This window comes from Enhydra lutris, unplaced genomic scaffold, assembly GCF_002288905.1.
Source record: "Enhydra lutris kenyoni isolate GAN:26980312 unplaced genomic scaffold, ASM228890v2 scaffoldscaffold84, whole genome shotgun sequence".
Lineage (NCBI taxonomy): Eukaryota > Metazoa > Chordata > Mammalia > Carnivora > Mustelidae > Enhydra > Enhydra lutris.
Genome location: NW_019154168.1, coordinates 4384432 through 4409843, shown reverse-complemented (window position 1 = coordinate 4409843; position 25412 = coordinate 4384432). Strand labels below are relative to the sequence as shown.

The window sequence follows — 25412 nt, the reverse complement described above, 5'->3', positions numbered from 1 at the left end:
TGAGTTCACATATCTTAAATCCTTTATCCCTTGACATACCTTCTGATAGCAGTGTTATATGGAATATTTTACATAGGCCTATCACAGAAAGGGAGTGATTTCAGCTCCTAACAGCTGTAGAATCCAAATGTAAAAGGAATGAGTTATCAATACAAGTGATATTAGCAAGGAAGCTATTGCTATATCTCTTAAGTAAAACAAAACAACAAGCCTCTTGAAATCATATAACCCTTTCTGTCATAACTAAAGAATGAGGTGGGCATATCAGACCAAGATGTTGGCTAAGTACATAATAACCTAGCTAAATCTGCTCCAAGGCTAAATCAGAAGTAACTTATAGCCTTACATATAAAGTAGTCAATTTTGTGTTGGAAAAAGTAACTGTAAATTATGTGATCTTTGCAATTTTATTTATATTTTAATACTTTCCCACTGAAATCATTATCACTTTTGTATTCTTCATTAAATCAGTGCATTTACCTTATTGAGACTTCCGTGTGTTGTATGGAACTTCATTTTCATTAAAAAGATGCATTTTAAGAATTATATAATCTTCTAAATCAGTATTTGGATGTAGCAGATCTTCTCCATATAATGAGAGATCCATCTGATTTAAAATTAAGTTTTCATGTTTCTCCTAAGTCAGTTTCACCAACTAATACAGCTCCCATAATTTGTCCAATTGCTTGATGACTTTGCTGAATTCTTGTCCTTTGGTACATCCAGCATTAATTTATGATCTGAACCTAACCTCTGTGGGTTTTATTTTCCCAGCAATATGACCTGTATACAGAGATGATAAAGTTATTCTAGTGAGTACCAAAAAAGGAATGATAAGCAGTTACTTTGTGTTATTCTAGAATGGCCAGTACAAAAAAATCTGTTCACAAAATTTTACAGCTAAAAGTGTCAGTGGAGAGAATCACAATGAAAACATCTGAATGACGTTTACTGCACAGATGACACTACCGCACAGTCTCTGTGATCATCAGAAGTACCCAGTGAAGTAAGATGTAGGATCTGGACTACATTGGCCTAGAGTCATGACTTAAAGATATAACAAGGAACTGAGTTAGATCTTTCACAAGCAAATTAATCTCCTTAAACCTTATGTACGTGTGTTACTCATCAGTAAATTATGAAGAAAAGACTTGCCTCAGTAATGTAAAGAGGAGTAAATAATATGCATGGCAAAGCACCTGGTTCATTCTTGAGTACAACAGCTGTGAGTTCCCCTCAGAAAGCAAGAATGAATCTCAAGTAAGTGCAGAAATGCACCAACAAATCTGAAAGAGATTGTTTTCCCCCTTTAATTATAAAATAGTAAACCAGGAAGGTAGGTAATGATTAGGAATTAAGGCCAGCAATAATAGCAGGCTTGATTTACAAGAACTAGGAAATGGGTGATATTTTCTAAAACGATGAAAGCCATGTAGAATCTTATCCATGAGAAAATCAGACAATTAGTTACAAGACTAACAAGCAGAAAAAGGCACTGATTTGCTTTTTTAGAATCTTACCTTATAGTTAAAAAATTTTGCTACATGAGCAAACAGTTCAAAGCTGAAGTCCATTGTCAATAGATTCTTGTAAACTAGCTGCAGCCATGCACTTCACTGCATACCATCCCATCTGTCTAGCCTGGGTCCACAGCCTCATCTGAAAGAAAAAAACGTGAGAAAATTTTTCATTGTTCTTACTTTAAAGATGCCTCACAAAATTCCTTAAAGGGCTTCAATGCTGACAGCCCTTGAGATTGGCTACATCTAGTGAGAGGACTAGTTGATTGTCTCTGCCATAGAAGCAGTCACCAATCCACACTAACCAAACTGATTTTGGTATCTGATAATTCTTTCCAAATTACTGCCTTTAAAATTAAAGGAGGATACCAACTCTATATGTTTCAATAAACTCACCATTAAAAATAATTAAAATATTTCAGGCTACACTAAGGTAAGAATACTACTTTTTTTTTCATAAGTCAGATTTTTTTTTTAAAGATTTTATTTATTTATTTGACAGATCACAAGTAGGCAGAGAGGCAGAGAGAGAGAGGAGGAAGCAGGCTCCTCGCTGAGCAGAGAGCCTGATGCGGGGCTTGATCCCAGGACGGTGGGATCATGACCTGAGCCGAAGGCAGAGGCTTAACCCACTAAGCCACCCAGGCGCCCCAAGAATACTACTTATTAACCAGTCTTTTCTTCAGAGTAAGTTCATCATCAGCATAAGTAGAGATGACAAAGTATCATTGAAAATTTCATTCCTTTTCCTAATCCTTAGTTTTTTATGCTTAGTTTTTTAGCTAAGGCCTCCCATGCAGTTAAACCTCAATGGTCAGGCTGATCAATGTAATACGTGATGTCCAGCCTCAGGAAATCTTATCTGATTTCAGCAACTGATGCTGGAAATTCTTTTTTTAAACTATTTTTTAAAAATTTTATTTGAGAGAGAAGGCGCACAAGCAGGGGGAGTGGCAGGCAGAGGGAGAAGGAGAAGCAGGCTCCCCACTGACCAGGGAGCCCAAAGTGGGGCTTGATCCCAGAACCCTGGAATCACGAGCTGAAGGCAGACGCTTAACCAACTGAGCCACCCAGGCATCCCTAGGAATTCATTTTGAATTCTTGCCTTACAACATTACTAATTTCTCCTCTACTTTTATTTCTACAAAGCTTTGTGGAACCCTGATAGAACACTTGCCTTGGGAGCCAAGAGATTCAAATACCAACTCTTGTACATATTTAAATTTTTATTTTCAGTTAATTAACTGAGACTTGATTTCTTCACCTGAAACATGAATGTACACCATCTATTCCATGGCTGCTGAGAGAATTAAATAAGCTAACCTACACCTCTTTGTGTAACTATGTCCTTTGTGTGCAAAAATACCACCACAATGAAGGATGTGATTTTCAAGCATTTATGGTTAGAAGTGATATATTTTTTTGAGAGACAGAAAGAGTGCAAGCAGGGAGGGGCTGAGGGAGAGAATCCTAAGCAGGTTCAATGCCCAGCACAGAGCCGGACAAGGAGCCAGATCCCCCAACCCTGAGATCATGCATGACCTGAGCTGTGAAACAAGCGTCAGATGCTTAACTGACTTAGCCAGTCAGGTGCCCCAATAATTTTTTTATTTTTAAGTCAGTCTCTTGTGTATAAACAAGATCAGTTTGATGAAGTGAAAGGGAGTCTGTGGGAAGGGAGCAGAGCAAACAGCACAACACTAGAGAACAGCTCACCGGGGTGGCCAGCAGTGTTACACTTCTGCTCCGTTACTGACGGTCTACAGCCTCAGAGTCCCTCCAGTTTGGGTCTTGGATCATATAAAACTAATTAGTGTACTTATTTATTGCTTCTACAAATTAAGACACAGGTCTATTAGATTCACTCAAAACAAGAAATTTTGAATATTGCTTACAGAAGAGTCTGACCCCTATTAAAGATATAATTTATCCTACAAGGTTTAAAGTGTTAAAAAAAAAACAAAACAAAAACCAAATCCACAAATTCCCAATTTCTAAATGAGGGTTGATGACAGACCACAGAATTGACAGAGAATGACTAAGGGGGAAAATTGAAAACAAGCCAGCACTTAAGAAACGGGCCGAAAACACCCTTCCTATTACTGTTATCTCTTCTGTTTGTCAAAACACACAGTGTTGAAGGTCCCTCTCAGACTACACCTAGCCTTTCTGCTACTTCACACTCCACAGTTAATCTGAAGGAGGAAAATCTACCTGCGGATCTGGTCTTTCACTGAGTGTTGCCTGGTTCTTTTAACTGTAACTTCTACGTGTGTCTCTACTCCTCCTAAGACCACCTCCCCTAAGGCTGCAGTCTGAGTATCTTCCTTGAGGATTTCCGCTCCATTCCGAGGAGGCAGGCAGCACTGTGAGGGCAGCAGGACGTGGACATCCAACTGGACGGAGTTGTTCAGCTGAGGAAGGCTGTTCACCACGGGGAAGTTTTTCAGTCATAATTCCCACAAGCATAGAACTGAGGTCGTCAGGATCCCACAGGGTCATCATCTACACGGTTTATACTTCAGTATATTGCTTATTCATCTAAAAGTGTGCCATCCAGTTTGGTAACCACTAGACACATGCAGCTATTTAAAGTTAAATGTAAATAAAATTATATTCAGTTCCTCCGTCACATTCAGCACATTTTAAGGGCTCAACAGAGACAAGCGACTACCTGACTGGACACTGCAAACATACAGAACATTTCTGTTGTCACAGAGTTCCACTGGACGGTGCTAAGGGTTTGAGGATATGACATTCCAGAGTGTTCCATCACTATATAATAACTTACCAAAAGGGAAACATTCTTTTTTTTTTAAAATGTCACAAAAAACTCTAGGGCAGCTTCCTACTTAAGTGGGAAGACCAGAGATTTGGATTTGCTGGTAGCGACTCCTTTACCGTCAGATGGAATCTGAAAAATCAGATACAAAGGTGTGATGCTGGATGCCGGCTTACCTGCTGTCACACCGGGCTGGGCCTCCAGGACGCGGTGCAGATGTCATCCGCGGCACAGACATCAGAGAGATGTGTGTGCATGGAAGCATCTACTTTCAGGCCACCGTCTTCTCCCAGAACAAACTAAACAATGTTCCTGATAAGCATTTGTGGGAAGAAAAACAAAAGATGCCTTTTTTGGTCTAAAGTAAAAGAACATGTCAAATTTTTACACCTTGGTATGCTGATCTTCAGTGAGAACAACAACAACAAAAAAAACAGCTGCAAAGTTTAGACAACTCAGCTGAATTTCCAGGGAATCAAAATCCTACTAGGATCGTCTGACTGAAAAATTCTTAAGACTTTCAACATTGAGAACACTCAATAACCATATGATTACACTTTAGACCAGTAACTTGTAATTACAATATTTCTCAGTTTTCTGAGCTTCAAATGCTAAAAGACAGAAAATACAAGATAGTTTCTCTAAAAGAATCATTTCTAAGATTTCATAGGTGTCCATCTCGTCAACCTTTAGACAAATGAACTTTGCATTATGTCCCATTTATGAGGACACTGATGCTGGGATGTTTACTGCTTAAGGAGTTTAGGCAATATGAAATACTGCAAATAAAACATGACTGTAAACTAAAATGTTTTCAGGTTTTTTAATTTTATAAGATTTTATTTATTTATTTGACAAAGAGAGACACAGCGAGAGAAGGAACGCAAGCAGGGGAAATGGGAGAGGGAGAAGCAGGCTCCCTGCTGAGCAGGGGACCTGATGCGGGGCTTGATCCCAGGTCCCTGGGGTCATGACCTGAGCTGAAGGCAGACACTTAATGACTGAGCCACCCAGGGGCCCATTTTCAGCTTTCTCAGAAGTTATAGTTTTACACTAAGACAATAAACTGTTAAAAATAATCATAGCAAGACAAAAAAATTTCACCTTACGTTGTTGCCATAGAGAAAAGGGTCTATATTTGGTGTTAACTGCTGCAGCACTGACAATGAAATCACAGCTGTTTTTCATTACTCAATTCCATAGATATAGATATAGATATAGATATATAGATATCTATATCTATATCTATATCTATATACCACTTAAAAAAAAAACACAGAACAAAAACAAAAAAACCTTTATTCTCAAATGTAATCACCAATTGTTGGTAGAATTATGTGATAAATGCCTAGAACAAAGAAAGAAGGCAGGACAGGACTTTAAAACAACACTCCTTAAGGGGCTCAGTTAACAGCTTGTGACTCTTGATCTCCTTGTGAGTTCTAGCCCCGGGTTGGATGTCGAGTTTACTTAAAAAAAACAAAAACAAAACAAAACAAAAATCCCTGACAGACTGGACTCTGGGAAACAAACTGAAGGTTACAGAAAGGGGGGTGGGGAGGGATGGGGTAGCTGGGTGATGGGTATTGAGGGCACATGCTGTGATGTGCACTGGGTATTAATATGCAACTAATGAATCATTGAACACTACCTCAAAACTAATGATGTACTATATGTTTGCTAATTGAACGTTAAAAAAATCCTTAATTTTTATAAGGCACCTTTGCTAAAATAATTATAATACAATCACCATTATAGTCTCCTTGTTTTTAGTAGGATTACAAAATTATAACATTTTTTATGTTCTGTTAGCCACTATATAGTACCTAGTTTTTGATGTAATGTTCAATGATTCATTAGATAAGTATAGCACATAAGTATATGTCATCACAGCACGTGCCTTCCTCAACTCCCATCACCCTGTTACCCCCTAAATTATGGCATTCTAAACATTTTTCCTTTAAATTTAGGCATACAACTTCTAACAAAGTAAATTTGAATTGATAATCACTTTGTAAATTATTTTTTTTAAGGTACTAATACATCATACTCCACTGAGAGTTTAGTCTGACAAGATTACTCACTTTTCAATGCTTTCCCCTTAAATTAACACTACCTTTTCCCATGGAAAAATTCAAAGAATTCAAAAACAGTAGAGTATCTCATACACTAGTTTGGCTGAGTGTATTTCTTCAAATGGTAGTAGTTCTCATAGGAAGTGTGGAGTAGGGATTAGATCTGTTTCTTAATCCCAAATTTATAGATTTTCTCTGTTTGATTTGGGGGAAGTCACTTCACCTCTGAGAGGGTAAAGGTTTTTTTAGTTTACGTTTTGATCTGTAAGATACTTTGACTGCTCAGAGTTGTGGTTACAGCACCATAAACCCCATGTAAAATTACTAGGAAACTTGAGGACTAAGTAATGAAAATGAAATTACTTACATTATTAAGTAATGGTTTCATCTTTAATTTTTATGTTTAAATTTCATATGGAAATCTAAAGTTGTTCTTTAGTATAAGAAAAATAAGTTTTCTTCCTTTTAAATTAGTGGTTATTGTATTTTTTTCTTACTATATTACTTACCTTTATCAGTTGTGACTGACTGATTAGAATGGTCTCTGGGAAAAGGCAAGGACTTTTTATTAGAAATTCTAAATTCTTCTGAAGAATTTAGTAAAGAAAATCTGAAGGTAGATTTTCTTTACTTTCACACACAGTTTCAATGTGTACCTTATGAAAAAACTAAAAATATTGGTCACCATAACACATGCCCCCCAAATTACAATACATTAGATATACAATTCAATATACAAATATACAATATGCAAATATACAATAAAAATATTTCTTACAATTTCATACAAAATAGAAACAAACTAAATGAGCCCAAAATAAGCCTCTCCATTTATGTGCATGAAAGGAATGAGCAGAAATCCACACAGAACTTAAGAGGACAAATAGTCGCATTGGCGGGTAACACCAAGGGCATACTCATTTATAATTTCAAATACAGTTTTTAAAAATTGCAACTGCTAGAGACTATAAAAGCCTCCTGTGGGACGCCTGGGTGGCTCAGTGGGTTAAAGCCTCTTCCTTCGGCTCAGTTCATTATCCCAGGGTCCTGGGATGGAGCCCTGCATAGGGCTCTCTGCTCAGCAGGGAGCCTGCTTCCCCTTGTCTCCCTCTCTGCCTGCGTCTCTGCCTACTTGTGATCTCTATCAAATAAATAAATAAATAAAATCTTAAAAAAAAAAAAAGAGTCTCCTGAGGGGCACCTAGGTGGCTCAGTGGGTTAAAGCCTCTGCCTTCAGCTCAGGTCATGATCCCAGAGTCCTGGGATCGAGCCCCACATCGGGTTCTCTGCTCAGCAGGGAGCCTGGTTCCCTTCCTCTCTCTCTGCCTGTCTCTCTGCCTACTTGTGATCTCTGTCTGTCAAATAAATAAATACAATCTTTAAAAAAAATTGTATCTTAAAAATAAATAAATAAATAAATAAATAAATAAAATAGAAGCCTCCTGAGGGTAGGTCCATGTCGAATTACTGTTATATCCGGAACCTCAGTAAAGTGCCAAGTACATAAGAGATAATGTTTACTGAACCAAACTAAAGTACTCAGGTTAAAAATACTATTAATCTTTGGATCTGAAGATGCAGGAAGAAATGATTTTGTATAATTTCTATCACAAAAATTAGATATGTCATGAAGCCAGCTCCCCTCCAAACTACCCAAGGCTGTAAAGAAATCATACACAGTGATGAGGACTCCATATATGCTTCTTATAGTATTTAAATATCACAGCCTTTTAACTATTTAAAAACAAATATCTAATAAATAAAAGCAAGTCATCTGTTTTCTAATTATGGTGTTAAATATGTATTTTATTTAGAATTCATCTAATAACCTTTGACATATTATAATGCATGTGAAGTGACCTTTGAGAAAAGATTAATTTAAAACAGGACAGTTATATTCACTCTGGTCCAGGTCTGGAATTCTCTCTGCCTGGGGCACTGAAAAGAAGGGCACAAATCAGTTTTAGATGAATGAAATATTCACTCACTTAACTTCGGTAAGGAATTGGGCCAAGAGCCATTGGTCCTCTCTGTCTTAGCACTTTGAATTTTAAGTAAAGTGACCTCACAGTTGTTTGACTTATTTGTGACCAGTCTTTAATGAATGGTTTAAGAATTTAAAATTGCTTCTTAGATTTAACTAGTATATGAGCACATAGCTCTTTTGTACCTTTAGGATTCAAGCCTTCATGTCAGTCATGTCTCAAGGCACTGCCCATATTGTCAGCACCAGCTTTGGTTTGTGTTTCCTTTTTCCTTCCTGAAGAGATAAATTCAATTCTAAATTCAAATGATCTAAAAACTGCCAGGCAGAGAGTACTTGTGTTCCCAAGGTTGTAGGCAATGTTATGCTTCTCATATGTTTATACAGCAGAACTACACTAAGTTATGTGTTTTGATCATCTTATTCATTACTTTAACATTTTGTGATATAGAGTTATAAAATGGATCTTTCAATCAAGTGTTAAATGTATATACAATATGTTTTTGAATGCTATATACATGGTTAATCTGAAAGGCACAATCTATCCAATAAAGGGTTGATATCCAAAATATATACTCATACAACTCAGTAACCAAAAAACCAACCAAACAAAAAACCCCCACAAAAACACCAACCAAAATAAAAATGGGCAGAGGTCCTGACTGACATTTTCCCAAAGACATATAGCTGGTAACAGACATATGAAAAGATGCTTAACATCAATAATCATCAGAGAAGTGCAAATCAAATCCACAATGAGGTATTACCTTAACACCAGTGAGAATGTCTAGAATAAAAAAGCAAGAAATAACAGTGTTGGTAAGAGTGTGGAGAAATAAGATCCCTTGTGCACTGTTGGTAAAAATATAAATTGGTACAGCCATTGTGAAAAACAGTATGGAGATTCTTCAAAAAATTATTAGAATTACCATATTACCAATGAATGACTCCACTAAGGAGTATTTTACCCGAAGGGGGAAAAAAACAAACAAACAAACCCATAGGAGGAGGGGCAAGATGGTGGAGAAGCAGGAGACCCTGTTTCAACTGGTCCCGTAAAGTGAGCTAAATATCTACCAGAACACTCTGAACACTCATGAAATCAGCCTGAGATGTAAGATTATACACATCTGGATTTCTACAGGGGCGAAGACATCAGTGGAGAGGTAACGTGGAGTGGGAATGCTCAGACTGATAATCTGAGGATTAACAGAAGGGGAAGGAAGCCACCAGAAGCGACCCATTGGAAAGTAATACCCCAGTACGAAAGTGCCCCGTGATTAGGGACCAGCATTAACTTGGAGACTAGTTAAAAGCACTCAAACAGAGCAAAAGATGTTTAGGGGCAAGTCAAGGAACTGGGTAGTCACGGGCATGGGCCCAAGCCCACAGACCCAGGACGGTCTCCAGCCACCTCTCACCAAAATGACGAGGAGGAGGAACACCCAATAGAGGAAAAATTCAGAGACTGTGCCCTCTTCTACAGAACTATTGGATATAGATATAAACAGTGTGTCAGAAAGGGAATTCAGGGTAACAATTATCCAGGCAATGGCTAGGTTGGAGAAGACAATTAGTGGCAACATAGAAATTTGAAGTGTGAAAGTGAGGGCTGATCTGTCAGAAGGATAAAAATGGTATCAGTGAGGTCCAATCTAATCTAAATACTCTAACAGATAGGGTAACCAAGGCAGAAGATTGAATTAGTGGTCTAGAAGATAAACTGACAGAAAAGGAGGATTGGCAGGAGGCCTGGAACAAACAGCTTAGAAGCCATGAAAACAGAATTAGGGAAATAAATGACACCATGAAACAGTCAAACATCAGAGATATTGGGATCCCCAAGGGAGTGGAGAAAGAGAGAATACTAGAAAAATATAGCTGAATGAATTCTGGATGAAAATTTCCCTAGTCTGGGAAATAGTGTTTGTGTCCTAGAGGCAGAACGTACACCCTCTAAGGTCAACTAATCTAGAAAGACCTCCAGACACTTAATTCTGAAATTCATGATTCATAACTTTAGATAAGAGGTCCCAAGAGAAGCTATGGGGAAGAGATTCCTTAGGTGCAGAGGAAGGACCATGAAAATAATGTCAGACCTGTCCACAGAAACCTGGCAAGCCATTCAGAGCACTAAATGAAAAGAACATGCAGCCAAGAATACTTTATCCAACAAGGCTGACATTCAAAATGGATGGAGAGATAAAAACCGTCCAAGACCGGCAAGGTTTAAAAGAGTATGTGACCACCAAGCCGACACTATAAGAAATACTAAGGGGGGTTCTATAAAAGAAAAAGAACCCAAGAGTGATACAGAACAGAAATTTACAGAGACAATATATAGAAACAAGGACTTCACAGGTAACATGATGTCAATAAAAATTTATCTTTCAATAATCACTCTCAATGTGAATGGCCAAAATGCTCCCAAAAAAGAGCAAGGGTTGCAGACTGGATAAAATGACAGGACCCATCCATATGCTGTTTACAAGGGACACATTTGGAACCTAAAGATACATCCAGACTGTAAGTGAAGGGATGGAGAACCATCTTTCATGCCATCAGGCCTCAAAAGAAAGCTGGGGTAGTGATTCTCATATCAGATAAATTAGATTTTAAGCTAAAGACTGTAGTCAGAGATACAGAAGGACACTACATCATTCTTAAAGGGTCTATCCATCAAGAAGATCTAACAACTGTAAATATTTATGCCCCCAATATGGAAACAGCCAACTACATTAGCCAACTGTCAATCAAAATAAAGAGTCATACTGATATGAATACATTAATTATAGGGGATCTTAATGCACCACTCTCAGCAACAGACAGATCATCTAAGCAGAAAATCAATAAAGAAACAAGAGCTTTGAAAGACACATTGGACCAGATGGACCTCATAGATATATAAAGAACATTCCACCCTAAAACAACAGAATATTCATTCTTCTTGAGCGCACATGGAACTTTCTTCATAATAGACCACATATTGGGTCACAAATCAGGGCTCAACTGATACCAAAAGAGTGAGATTATTCCCTGCATATTCTCAGACCACAATGCTTTGAAACTGGAACTCAACCGCAAGGAAAATTTTGGAAGGAATACAAACACTTGGAAGCTAAAGACCATCCTGCTCAAGAATGTTTGGATCAACCAGAAACCAAAGAAGAACTTAAACAATTCATGAAAATCAATGAGAATGAAGACACATTGGTCCAAAACTTATGGGATATGGCAAAGGCGGTGCTAAGGGGGAAATAAAAGCTTCACTCAAAAAAATTGAAAAATCCAGAATACACCAACTCTCTTTACACCTTAAAGAACGGGAGAATCAACAACAAATTAAATCAACTCCCTGCACAGGAAGGGAAATAATTAAGATTAGAGCAGAGATCAATGAGTTAGAAACTAGAGATATAGTAGAGTGCATCAACAAAACTAGGAGCTGGTTCTTTGAAAGAATTAATAAGATCAATAAATCATTATCCAAACTAATCCAAAAGAAAGAGAAAGGACCTGAATTAATAAAATTATGAATGAAAGGGGAGAGATCATGACTAACATAAAGGAAATAGAAACAATCATCAGAAATTATTACCAACAGCTATATACCAATAAGTTAAGCAACCTAGAAGAAATGGATGCATTCCTGGAAAACTATAAGCTTCCAAGACTGAAACAAGAAGAAATTGACAACCTAAATACACCAATATCTAGTAACGAGACTGAAGTAGTGATCAAAAACCTCCCAAAAAACAAGAGCCCAGGACCTGATGGATTCCCTGGGGAATTCTACCAAAGATTCAAAGAAATAATACCTATTCTCCTGAAGCTGTTTCAAAAAATAGAAACAGAAGGAAAACTTCCAGACTCTTTCTATGAAGCAAGCAGGCAAATCAGGCAAAGACCCCATCAAAAGGGAGAATTTCAGATGAATATTTCTGATGAATATGGATGCCAAGATTCTCAACAAGATCCTAGCTAATAGGATCCAACAGTACATTAAAAAGATTATCCACCATGACCAGGTGGGATTTAACCCTGGGATTCAAGGGTGGTTCAACATTCAGAAGTTAATCAATGTGATAGAACAAATCAATAACAGAAGAGAGAAGAACCACATGGTCCTCTCAACTGATGCAGAAAAAGCATTTAACAAAATACGGCATCCATTCCTGATTTAAACTCTTCAAAGTATATGGATAGAGGGAACATTCCTCAAACTCATAAAATTTATCTATGAAAAACTCACAGTGAATATCATTCTCAATAGGAAAAAGTGACAGCCTTCCCATTGAGATCAGGACAAGGATGCCCACTCTCACCACTGTTGTTCAACATAGTACTAGAAGTCCTAGCAACTAGAAGTCCTAGCAACCAGACAACAAAAAGAAGTAAAAGTTATTCAAGTTAGCAAAGAAGTCAAACTCTCTTTATTTGCATATGACATGATACTTTATATGGAAAACCCAAAAGACTTCGCCCCCAAACTACTAGAACTCATACAACAATTCAATAATGTGGCAGGATACAAAATCAATGCAAAGAAATCAGTTGCTTTCTTATAGACTAACAATGAAACTGTAGAAAGGGCAATTAGAGAATTGATTCCATTTACAATAGCACTAAAAACCATAAGATACCTTGGAATCAACCTAACCAAAGAGGTAAAGGATCTGTACTTGAGGAACTACAGAACACTCATGAAAGAATTGAAGAAGACACAAAAAAGATGGAAAGACATCACATGCCAATGGATCAGAAGAATAAACATTGTTAAAATGTATATGCTTCCCAGAGCAATCTATACTTTCAATACCATCCTGATCAAAATATCAGAAGCATTTTTCAAAGTGCTGGAACAAACAATCCTAAAATTTGTACGGAACCAGAAAAGACCCTGAATTGCTAAGGACATGTTGAAAAGAAAAAAACAAAATGGGGGGCATCACGTTGCCTGATTTCAAGCTTCATTACAAAGCTGTGATCACCAAGTCAGCATGGTACTGGCACAAAAACAAACACATAGACCAATGGAACAGAGTACAGAACCCAGGTATGGACCCTCAACTCTATGGTCAAATCATCTTTGATAAAGCAGAAAAAAATATCCAGTGGAAAAACGATAGTCTCTTCAATAAATGGTGCTGGGAGAATTGGACAGCTATATACAGAAGAATGAAACTCAACCATTCTCTTATACCATACACAAAGATAAACTCAAAATGGATAAAAGACCTCAATGTGAGGCAGGAATCCAACAAAATCCTAGAAGAGAACATAGGCAGTAACCTCTTCGATATCAGCCACAGCAACTTCTTTCAAGACATGCCTCAAGAAGAAAAGGAAACAAAAGCAAAAATGAACTTTTGGGACTTCATCAAGATCAAAAGCTTTTGCACAGCAAAGGAAACAGTCAACAAAACTAAGAGGTAATCCATGGAATGGGAGAAAATATTTGCAAATGATGGTACAGACAAAGGGCTGATATCCAAGATCTATAAAGAACTCCTCAAACTCAACACACACAGAACAGATAATCATGTGAAAAACTGGGCAGAAGACATGAACAGACACTTCTCCAAAGAAGACATACAAATGGCTAACGGACACATGAAAAAATGTTCATCATCATTAGCCATCAGGGAGATTCAAATCAAACCCACATTGAGATACCACCTTATGCGAGTTCAAAGGGCCCAAATCAACAAGATAGTAAACAACATGTGTTGGAGAGGATGTGGAGAAAGGGGGAACCTTCTTACACTGTTGGTGGGAATTCAAGTTGGTACAGCCACTTTGGAAAACAGTGTGGAGATTCCTTAAGAAATTAAAAATAGAGCTACCCTATGACCCTGCAATTGCACTATTGGGTATTTACCCCAAAGATACAGATGTAGTGAAAAGAAGGGTCCTCGATACCCCAATGTTCATAGCAGCAATGTCCACAATAACCAAACTGTGGAAAGAGCCAAGATGCCCTTCAACAGATGAATGGATAAAGAAGATATGGTCCATATATACAATGGAATATTTTGCCTCTATCAGAAAAGATGAATACCCAACTTTAATATCAACACAGATGGGACAGGAGAAGATTACAGTGAGTGAAATAAGTCAAGCAGAGAGAGTCAATTATCATATGTTTTCATTTACTTGTGGAACATAAGGAATAACATGGAGGATATTAGGAGAAGGAAAGGAAAAGTGAATTGGGGGAAAACAGAAGAGGAGATGAACCATGAGAGACTGCAGACTCTGAGAAACAAACTGAGGGTTTTAGAAGGAAGGGGGGTGGGGGAATGGGAGAGTATTAAGGAGGGCATGTATTGCATGGAGCACTGGGTGTTGTACGTAAACAATGAATCTTGGAACACTGCATCAAAAACTAATGATGTATTTTATGGTGACTAACATAGCACAATTAAAAAATGATAATCACAGCTAAAGGTTGCTAAATGTAACATAGTCAGGTATAATTATATACTAAGTGCTTTCATAGCATTGTATCTATCTTTTGATAACATTTTTTGTATGTAAATGAAGGAATTGCAGCTAAAAGAAGTTAAGAAATGTATATAAAGTTTTGAAAAAGCCTGGATCCTAACAAAAATCAGCCTGATTCAAAACCTCATGCTTCCCACTACTCCAGCAGCCTTCCTGTGGTAGCTTCCAATGTCCTGTTGGTTTGTTTCTCTTCACCATGACAGCAGGACATCCTAGAAATGTTTGATTTTACTTTTCTATTATGGATGTTGAACACACTTAGACACTATCTCCTGGGTATAGATAGATACTAATTATAAACTCAAACTCAAAGAAAGCTCCAGAAGCTGACTTTGAATGTGAAAGTACTCAAATATTTTGGTTCTGTTTCAGTGCCTCTTTCCAGGGCTAGTTCTGTAGGTGGTGGACTCTGGACAAAAGGGTTCCCAAGGATCCGATAGTGTCTGAGGAAGCCAGAGGAAGCTTCAGAGAAACAAATGGATTCCATTGCCTTGATTTTCCCCCTATTTTCTCTTGTCAGCCATCTGTACCCTACTGACACAAGCAACATTCACGATCTTTATAACCTGTGTGTGTGTGTGTGTGTGTGTGTGTGTGTGTGTATGTGTTTCTCTGGTTCTAGCATTTACCAACCCCAGCTCTAAGGAAATTCATTCTAAAGTATTCAAAATTTCTTTTGCAGAAATCCTTAGTGGAGGCAGTTTCCAAAGTCCAGATTCTGGTGCAGTGTATTTCATAAAGGAAGTGTGTTCATGGGGGAGGAGGAGGCTAAATGGTAAAACTTGGAGAAGAAAAGAACTTGGATAAGAAAATCCAGCTCCTGCTTTTAATAACATGGAAGCCCTGGATATTTTGAACTTTATTAAACTTCTAAGTGTCCATGGGAGTGGAATGGACATGGTGGATTTTGCTCCCTGGTCTTCTCTGCCGGACTTCTCCAGAAGGTTCTCTCTATATCCTCCCTCCCTCCTGCTGCTAAAGAGACTCCCTGGATTCTAGTTGTAACCACATATCTGGCATCTGGGACCTTCAAAAGTAGTTGCCAGAGCAGTGGGCTGGGAGAACAACTTCCCTTTAGATTGCCTGAGTTAATGTTCTTTTTTTTAATTTCAAGATTTTATTTATTTATTTGAGAGAGAGAATGATAGCGAGAGAACATGAGCAGGTGGGGAAAGGAAGCAGGGAGCCTGACATGGGGCTCAATCCCAGGACCTCAGGATCGTGACCTGAGCCAAAGGGACTCCAGGATCATGACCTGAACCAAATGCAGATGCTTAACCAACTGAGTCACCCAAACGCCCCTTGAGTTAATGTTCTTAGGGTCTCCGTGGCCTTGAGAGAAGCTGGGGGAGCTAGTCTTCACAGAGCACCAAGAAAGCCTGGGGAAAGAGGCAGGGTCCAGCTTGACATGCTAAGTCTTATGTCTTCACACTTGGCTGGTTGCTTCATCACTGGTTCCTTAAAACCTAGGTTTCAGCATATACACTGATCTCAAGGTTACAATTCTCTGCCTCAGTTTCTCCTTTTGTGGGTTCATATGTGTATTTGTGGGGGCCCTTTAGTGAGGAGCTCCTTGTAGTCATGGATGATGACTGCTCAGAAGGTGTCTACACTGTTGACCCCAAATTAACGGATAATCACTAATAGGTTATTTGCTCATACTGTGTGTGGTGCTTCTTCAACTCTCCATGTAGACCCAGTCCCAGGCCTCCACCTCTCCTCCCTCTCCTCCATGCGATCCCTAACCAGTCTGTCCCAGCACCTTCTCCCAAGCTTGTTGGCCTCCCTTGTCTGCCTGCCTCAGTTTCTCTTTCTCCTTGGCCCCCACTCCCCTGCACTGGGCATGTCAGGCTGCATGAACCCTCAGAAGTGAGGGCTGAGCTCAGGCCTCTTTGCATGGCAGCATTGTGGGGGGGGGAGGGGAGGTAGTGTTCATATCCATGCAGGGCCTCTGGGACCCTCAGGTGGGTACTGGGAGGCAGGCCCACCCTCTCAGCTTTCTGGGTCCATCCAGCAGCAGCTGTAGCAGCTCCTGAAAGGAGCCCAGACTCAGCAGGAACCAGGTAAGAGGGAAGAGGCCCTTGGAGCATATATGCAGCTCCCTCCCTGCCTAGCTCCCCCCTTCTGCAGCACCTCTGCCTCCTTCTCTCTCTGTCTGCTCCTGCCCCTCCTCCCTGCAGCCCTGTCTACTTCCTTCCACCTTGGCCTCCTACACCTTCATCTCTGTCAGCACGTCTGTCTGTCTGTGGGCCTTCTGTCTCTCTGACACATATTCTGTGGTCTGAGATGTCCCAGGACTGGGTCTGCCCTCAGTTCTCCCTTCTGGCTGTCCCCCTCCTTGTGACCCTCCCTCAGTGCCTGAGGGTCTCTCTTCCCATCACAAGTGTCTGAGTCTCACCCTGTGAGCTTATCAGTGTCTCCCCCGTATCTCCTCCTGTCTGTCTGCTGTGCTTTAGGGCTTGTGCCCTGCACCTCCTGGACTGTGCGCACACACAGTAGCTCACAGTGTCCTCCCGCTTGTGGTGCCACGGGCACACTGGACACGGTATGGCACGGCACGGCAGGGCTCCTCGTCCCAGTGCCACAGCTCCTGTGGTTTCCGATGGGAGACATCATGGAAGGCCTTGCTGCATCTCTCACAGGTATGCACACGTGGAGAGCCTCTTACTCTTTGTCTTCTTCTCCCAGGCAGTTGTGACCTGGGCCATAGCCACCATTGAAGTTGTGGCTACGAAGTCACCAGCGGTGGTTGCAGCGATGGTGGCTGCAGAGACAGGACTCAGCTTATACAGCAGTGGAGGACACTGGTAGGGACAGCAGGAGGCATTTCAGAGCTGCTGTGTCCACTGTGGAGGTGGCTGAGCTGGGGGTGCAGCAGGAAGGGCAGCAGAGGGGGTGGTGGACTCCTGGGCAGCAGGGAGAATGAGGAGCAAGTGGATCTGGAGGGGAAGGGCCTCGGGATGTGGCTTTAGGCACTGGCACTGCCTGGAATGGACTCTGGGAACAGCCCTGGGAGGCAAAGAAGGGGGTCTGGAGCTCAGCCCAGACTTACTGGGGTTCTAGGCCTGATACTGAAATTGCTAGAAGGAGTTTAGGAGGCTGCCCACTCCTTGGGGCAGGTAGAGTGGGCAGTAGCATGCAAGGGAACACTGGGAACAGGGCCTGCATTACAGTGGGACATCTGAGGCTCAGCGGGGGCAGGAGGCATGTGACCTGTACTGCCAAGGCTCAAGGCACCACTCCTGAATTGCTGGGCTGGGCCATGCCTAATGCAAGGCACCGGGGCCTCCAGGCTGCCAGCCCACAGCAGGTGGCCAGTGGGAGATATAGAGAGAAGGGCCTGGGCCAGTTCTTTTCATTACCTGGTGACTGGGGGTCCTGGCCTTCCCCCCGGCCTCCCGCCCTCTACCCAGCATGGGGAGAAAGGGGAAGGGATTGCTCTGGGGACCAGATGTACAGATAGACAGACCCTCCTCCTGTAGGTGCCCTTCTTGCCCTCAAGCAGGTGCACATCTGGGGAAATCCCAGCTGAGGCAGGGGACACAGCCTAGGACTGTTGGAACAGACACAGATCAAACACCCAGATGTCCCTTCCCTACTGTTCTGTCATGACAGCCATCCTTCCAGTCCTGCCTGTCTCCTTTGCCTCTTAGAATTCTGGTTCTGTGGTCTTGGCTGCGTCACTCATCCCCTATCCCCATAACACCTGGAACACAGAAGGTGCTCAGTTAGTGCCCTTGGTCCATGCCTCCAGGTGATGTGTTAGGGCAGGGTCAGTGTGATTTGTGGGTTCTCCTCAGCTGGAGGTTGTTGCTGACATCAGGAACATTCTTTCTGCTCCCAGTTCAATGCTCTGGTTTAGTATAGTTAGTATAGACTCTGGTCCTTTAGGGACCTGCTGCTACCCATCTTTCCCATCCCTCCCCCTCTACCTCAGTCTTTGAGGTACATAATTTAGGGTTTAGAGGCATGTCAGCATTATCAAGTAGAGGCAGTGGTGCTCCCTTCTCCTCGAGACCCATGGTTTGTGGACCCATCACTTGTGCATTCAGCCCTGGGTCTTTAAGTAGGCCTACCTTCTCCAGCTCTGAGAAGTCCTGCTTCTGTTTGAATATTAATGTTCTTGGAAGGAGGACACACTTTCCTTTGGTCATTGTTTCAGGGTCTTGGAAGTGCTATGTTAGGATTGTCTAGGGCAGGAAGCTCTGTAGGCAAGGACTGTGTCTTTTTCTATACTTCCTCCAGCACAAGGCTCAATGCACATTCAGTCAGAATATGCTGTGAACACCGAGTGACTGTCTCAGGAAATCCCTTGGGGGAAAGCTTAAGATAGTTCCCTTTTAGTTTTTCTCCTGAAGTGATTGGAAATGTGGCTGAGGAGCCAGGATGGATGGTGGTGGTGAGGAATCTGTAGGAGATTCTGGGAGAGGCAGCTGGGTGGGGGGGAAGTGCTTCTGTGCTTGATTATAGGACTGCTGAATGGGCTCTTTAGCTGGATCTGGGATTGGCCTCCAAATCACCATAGGCTGGGCTCCACCATGTACCCACACTTTTCTCTTGCCAGCTAGACCTCCTCCATACCCAGATCCCTGTAGAACTTGTTTACTTCTAAGTTCACATCTTGATGCCAACAAAGTCTCCAGTAAAGCCCCATTTAAGCCCTCAGTCCACCACCTCACCTATGCAGGGCCCCACTGGACTTCCATTGCCAACCTTTATCCCTGCTCCAGGATTCCAGCTAAACCACCTCCTTCCTACTTTCACATCCTTCCCAGGCTCCTTCTGCCTTTGGCCCCAACTCCCTGAGGCCCAGCCTTGTTAGTGCTCACACTCCTGAGACCCCTCCTCCATGAGGACCTTGCCTCCCCAGGGCCTCAATTGCCTGAGGGCACACTTTGAGCTCTCCTCCAAGTCCTGACTCTGCTTGGCTGAGCTCCTTCCACGTCCCTGGGTTTGTCTTGTACTTTCTTCGTAAGTGTTTCTCCTCTGAGGCAGAAAAAAGTCCGTGGTAAGTTATTCCTCCTGTTTATAGAGTTGTCAGAAAAACTGAGGCAGAGCCAGGGCGGAAGATGGCTGGGCTTGGAATACCACTGGCTATAGAAGCCGTGTGGGGTTGGAGCAGAGGATATTTCATGGCCCCAGAGCTAGAGTTTGGTTTGGGGGGGGTGTAGACCAGTACCTTGAGAGTTTGGGAAGGGCAGGTAGTTTTGTTGGGGTCAGAAGGATTTGGAAGCCTATACTCTTCTCTGGATCAGAAAGGTTCTCAGCTCTCATGAGCAAAATATGAATCAGGGGAGGTTATTTTTGGTTTCTCCTCCAGCATCCTTCCCACTTGTTTCCCCTGCCCTCTTTAGATGCCTTTCCTTTCTGGCCTAGTACAGAGCTTGCCTTATTCATCTTTCTCCCTTCCACAGGGCCCAGCACACAGTATGCTTACACGCGTTCTTTGAATGGATGAAGAATTTTCCATCTAGCTCTGCTGCCTCCTTCATGTTTTGCCTCATTTCTCAGTGGAGAGTCTGAAAGTCACTGTGGGAGGACTTTGGTGTGCACTTTGCAGAATAGCAGGTGCAGTGTGATAAGGGGTTCCCCATCACCAGAGAGGATTTGGGGTCTTCTTCCTCCAGGCTCAGGAAGCTAGATATCTCTTTTATAGCTACTAAATGTATCTCCTTGCCTTTCCTACCTTATTTAAAAAAGCTATGGTGGGGATGGATTATAGGCCAGGTCAGGCCGTAGGAGGAAAGATTACCAAGGTCTCCTGGGGTGTGGCTCCCTGGTGATCATTAAAAGAGTGAGTCACTGAGAGGCAATTTGCTGTTATCATAAAACATATTTGCAACTCTAATTTTGAAGGCCCTTTGAACCTTAAATTGTTCACCCTTCTAGCCTCCCTACAGCCAAGTACGTTGTGGATGACACACCCAACACCAGAAGGTCAGACAACACTTTTCCATGCATGACACCCAGTTTTTGGATTGTATGTGGCAAATATTATTTCTTTCTCTTGTCCTCTAACAGTTCTTGGGCTACTTCTCTCCATTATCATTAATTTGTGATATGTGCTTCCAGAAGGCAGATTCATCTTAACCTTAGTTAAAACAAAATAATGTAGAAAGGCTAATTTCTTCACCAATTATATTGCAGATTGATAAATATGATTTTTTGATGATATTCATTTGGTTTATCCTTGTCCCTTTTTGTCTTTGATTATCACAGAAATCACAAAGCAGAGTGGTGATGAGAAAGAACTAGGAAGAGGGATATACAGTGTCCCTTAAAAAGTGGTGTCAGGGGAGCCTGGGTTTCTCAGTGGGTTAAAAAAGTGGTGTCAGAGGCTGGTTGTTGTAGATTGATGTTGATGTTGTCTGAGCTTGGGTGAGGCAGGTGGGTCTTGGTGGAGAAGTTGTATGGATCTATAGCCGGAGAAGAGCTCAAGACTTTGAGGTATGATACAACTTTCATATGACTCAAAGGATCTGGTGTCTTTTTGAAACAAACAAACAAAAATACCCCCAAAAAACCCCAAAGCAAATCAATTAACTTTTCAAGGAACATGGTGGCAATGTGGAGCAGCCACCTAGGGCTATTTGAGGAACCAAGCCAAGCCTGGTGAGGTAGGTTGGAGAGAGACAGCCAAGTACATACAAAGGAGAATAGAAAGATACATTTAAGGATATGAAGGAAGATAACCAGAGAGATAGTTGGCCTTTCCTAAGCTGCATTGTGTGCAGTATATTACTGAGGGTGTGTATTGGGAGGAAGTACATGGAAGGAGGAGCCAAGGGCTCTGACCACTTACAACAGTTAGTATAAAAGTGGAAACAGAGTATGGTGATGGATGGGACCACTGGATGGATTTCTAGGTTCTGTGCTTACAAGGAAAGGAAAGATTTGGTGTGGCGCAGAGGGGTGGGGGGGTTGGGGAAGGGGTGGACCAAAGGTGTGTAGTAAGTCTCCTTGGAAAAAATGACTATGGAGCACTGTGATATACATTATAGTTGTAGTTTGGAAAATGAGGTGGACAGACAAATCAACTTCCTTCTACTGCTTTCTTCCAAGGACTTTTAAAAAATTAACATATAATGTATTATTAGCCCCAGGTTTACACACCTCACAGCACTCACCATAACACATACTTTAACCAGTGTCCATAACCCCACCACCCTCGCCCTACCCTCCCACCCCCCGGCAACCCTCAGTTTGTTTTGTGAGATTAAGAGTCTCTTATGCTTTGTCTCCCTCCTGATCCCATCTTGTTTCATTTATTCTTTTCCCACCCCCCAAGCCCCCCACCCCACGTTGCATCTCCACTTCCTCATATCAGGGAGATCATATGATAATTGTCTTTCTCCAATTGACTTATTTTGCTAAGCATAATACCCTCTAGTTCCATCCACATCATTGCAAATGACAAGATTTCATTTCTTTCAATGGCTCCATAGTATTCGATTGTATATATATACCACCTCTTCTTTATCCATTCATCTGTTGATGGACATCTAGGCTTTTTCCATTGTTTTGTTATTACAGATATTGCTGCTATAAACATTCGGGCACCCGTGCCCCTTCGGATCACTACTTTTGTATCTTTAGGGTAAATACCCAGTAGTGCGATTGCTGGGTTGTAGGGTAGTTCTATTTTCAACTTTTTAAGGAACCTCCATGCTGTTCTCCAGAGTGGTTGCACCAGCTTGCATTCCCATCAACAGTGTAGGAGGGTTCCCCTTTCTCTGCATCCTCGCCAGCATCTGTCATTTCCTTGCTTGTAAATTTTAGCCATTCTGACTGGTATGAAGTGGTATCTCATTGTGCTTTGATTTGTATTTCCCTGATGCTGAGTGATGTGGAGCACTTTCTCATGTGTCTGTTGGCCATCTAGATGTCTTCTTTGCAGAAATGTCTGTTCATGTCTTCTGCCCATTTCTTGACTGGATTATTTATTCTTTGGGTGTTGAGTTTGATAAGTTCTTTATAGATTTTGGATACTAGCCCTTTATCTGATATGCCATTTACAAATATCTTCTCCCCTTCTGTCAGTTGTCTTTTGGTTTTGTTAACTGTTTCCTTTGCTGTGCAAAAGTTTTTGATCTAGATGAACTCCTGATAGTTCATTTTTGCTCTTGCTTCCCTTGTCTTTGGTGATGTTCCTAGGAAGAAGTTGCTGTGGCTGAGGTTGAAGAGGTTGCTGCCTTTGTTCTCCTCAAGGATTTTGATGGATTCCTTTCTCACATTGAGGTCCTTCATCCATTTTTAGTCTATTTACGTGTGTGGTGTAAGGAAATGGTCCAGTTTCATTCTTCTGCATGTGGCTGTCCAATTTTCCCCACACCATTTGTTGAAGAGACCTTTTTCCATAGGACATTCTTTCCTGCTTTGTCAAAGATTAGCTGACCATAGCGTTGAGGATCTACTTCTGGGCTCTCTATTCTGTTCCATTGTCTGTTTCTGTTTTTGTGCCAGTACCATACTGTCTTAATGATGACAGCTTTGTAATAGAGCTTGAAGTCTGGAATTGTGATGCCACCAACTTTGGCTTTCTTTTTCAATATTGCTCTGGCTATTTGGGGTCTTTTCTGGTTCCATAAAAATTTTAGGATTATTTGTTCCATTTCTTTGAAAAAAATGGATGGGATTTTGATAGGAATTGCATTAAATGTATAGATTGCTTTAGGTAGCATAGACATTTTCACAATATTTGTTCTTCCAATCCATGAGCATGGAACATTTTTCCATTTCTTTGTGTCTTCCTCAACTTCTTTCATGACTACTTTATAATTTTCTGACTATAGGTTCTTTGCCTCTTTGGTTAGGTTTATTCCTAGGTATCTTATAGTTTTGGGTGCAATTGTAAATGGGATTGACTCCTTAATTTCTCTTTCTTCTGTCTTGTTGTTGGTGTAAAGAAATGCAAATGATTTCTCTGCATTGATTTTATATCCCGACACTTTACTGAATTCCTGTACAAGTTCTAGCAGATTTGGAGTGGAATTGTTTGGGTTTTCCACTTATAGTATTGTATCATCTGCAAAGAGTGATAGTTTGACTTCTTCTTTGCTGATTTGGATGCCTTTAATTTCTTTTTGTTGTCTGATTGCTGAGACTAGGACTTCTAGTACTATGTTGAATAGCAGTGGTGATAATGGACATCCCTGCCATGTTCCTGACCTTAGTGGAAAAGCTCTCAGTTTTTCTCCATTGAGAATGATATTCACGGTGGGTTTTTCATAGACGGCTTTGATGATATTGAGGTATGTACTCTCTATCCCTACACTTTGAAGAGTTTTGATCAGGAAGGGATGCTTTACTTTGTCAAATGCTTTTTCAGCATCTATTGAGTGCATCATATGGTTCTTGTTCTTTCTTTTATTAATGTATTGTATCACATTGATTTATTTGAGGATGTTGAACCAAACTTGCAGCCCTGGAACAAATCCCACTTGGTCGTGGTGAATAATCTTTTTAATGTACTGTTGGATCCTATTGGCTAATATTTTGTGAGAGTTTTTGCATCTGTGTTCATCAAGGATATTGGTCTGTAATTCTCTTTTTTGATGGGATCCTTGTCTGGTTTTGGGATCAAGGTAATGCTGGTCTTATAATGAGTTTGGAAGTTTTCCTTCCATTTATATTTTTTGGAACAGTTTCAGGACAATAGGTATTAATTCTTCTTTAAATGTTTGGTAGAATTCCCCTGGGAAGACATCTGGCCCTGGGCTCTTGTTTGTTGGGAGATTTTTTGATGACTGCTTCAATCTCCTTACTGCTTATGGGTCTGTTCATGTTTTCTATTTCTTCCTGGTTCAGTTGCTGTAGTTTACTTGTCTCTAGGAATGCATCCAATTCTTCCCAATTGTCAAATTTGCTGGCATATAGTTGCTCATAATATGTTCTTATAATTGTATTTCTTTGGTGTTGGTTGTGATTGCTCCTCTTTCATTCATGATTTTATTTATTTGGGTCCTTTCTCTTTTCTTTTTGATAAGTCTGGCCAGGGGTTTATCAATCTTATTAATTCTTTCAAAGAACCAGCTCCTAGTTTCATTGATTTGTTCTACTGTGTTTTTTTTTTTTGTTTGTTTGTTTCTATTTCATTGATTTCTTCTCTGATCTTTATGATTTCTCTTTTCCTGCTGGGTTTAGGCTTTCTTTGTTGTTCTTTCTCTAGCTCCTTTAAGCGTTGGGTTAGGTTGTGTATTTGAGACCTTTCTTGTTTCTTGAGAAAGGCTTGTATCGCTATATATTTTCCTCTCAGGACTTCCTTTGCTGTGTCCCACAGATTTTGAACCAGTGTATTTTCATTATCTTTTGTTTCCATAAATTGTTTCAATTCTTCTTTAATTTCCTGGTTGACCCATTCATTCTTTAGTAGGATGCTCTTTAGCCTCCATGTATTTGGGTTCTTTCCAAATTTTCTCTTGTGATTGAGCTCTAGCTTCAGGACATTGTGGTCTGAAAATATGCAGTATCCTTTGATACAGGTTGAGACCTGATTTATGACCCAGGATGTGATCTATTCTGGAGTATGTTCCATGTGCACTAGA

The 25412-nt window shown here is 40.8% G+C and overlaps 1 pseudogene; it reads right to left on the bottom strand.

Moving 5' to 3' along the window:
- Positions 1-481: 481 nt before the first annotated feature.
- LOC111161341 lies at positions 482-19022 on the bottom strand (annotated as a pseudogene).
- Positions 19023-25412: the final 6390 nt, after the last annotated feature.